The sequence below is a fragment of the Zosterops lateralis genome (assembly GCF_965231275.1).
Source record: "Zosterops lateralis genome assembly, chromosome: 24".
In the NCBI taxonomy this organism is placed as follows: domain Eukaryota; kingdom Metazoa; phylum Chordata; class Aves; order Passeriformes; family Zosteropidae; genus Zosterops; species Zosterops lateralis.
In genome coordinates this window covers 5093943-5095108 of record NC_139784.1, presented here as the reverse complement: position 1 = coordinate 5095108, position 1166 = coordinate 5093943, and positions in this window count along the sequence as shown.

Below are 1166 nucleotides of genomic sequence, written 5' to 3'. Positions count from 1 at the left end.
CCTTCTTCCTGCGGGCCCATGCACCGAGACTGGGGAAAAAACAAAGAATATAAATGTTAAAGTCTGATTTTCCGGAGGGCCCATGCACTCAGCCTGGGGAAAAAACAAATAATATAAATATTGGTCTGATTTTCATGTGGTCCCATACACTGAGCCTGGGGAAAAAAAAAAAAAAAAACAAAAAATAAATATTTAAGTGTGATTTTCCTGTGGTTCCCTATACTTAACCTGGAGAAAATACCAAGAATAAGTATTAAAGTCTGATTTTCATGTGGTTCCATACACTGAGCCTGGAGAAAAAACCCCAAATAATTAAATATTAGTCTGATTTTCATGTGGTCCCATACACTGAGCCTGGAGAAAATACCAAAAAAAAAAAGTATTAAAATCTGTTTTTTCTATGTTCCCATACATTTAACCTGGAGAAAATACAAAAAAAAAAAAAAAAAAAAAATTAAAGTCTGATTTTCCTGTGTTCCCATACATTGAGCCTGGAGAAAGAAAAAAAAAAATTAAAAAAAAAAAAAATTAAAGTATGATTTTCCTCTGTGCCCATACACTGAGCCTGGAGAGGGAAAAAAAAAAAAAAAAAAAAAAAAAAAAAAAAAAAAAAAAAAAAAAGATTTTCCTGTGTTCCCATGCATTTAACCTGGAGAAAAAAAAATTAAAAAATTGAAAACATAAATATTAAAGTCTGATTTTCCTCTGTGCCCATGCACTGAGCCTGGGGAAAAAAAAACCAAATAATTAAATATTGGTCTGATTTTCATGTGGTCTCATACACTTAACCTGGAGAAAAAAAAAATTAAAATCTGATTTTCATGTGGTCTCATACACTGAACCTGGAGAAAAAAAAAATTAAAGTGTGATTTTCCTGTGTTCTCATACACTTAACCTGCAGAAAAACAACAAAAAATTAAAGTCTGATTTTACTGCGTTCCCATATACTTAACCTGGAGAAAAAAAAATAAAAAAATATATATATATATATATTAAAGTGTGATTTTCCTGTGGTCCCATGCACTTAACCTGGAGAAAACAAAAAATCGAAAAAAATAAATATTAAAGTGTGATTTTCTAAGGAGGAAAAAGCTCCCAGAATGAGGAGGAGAGGAAATGACTCCCTTGGAGACACAGAGAGAGAAAATCTTGTCTCTGTGTGGGAT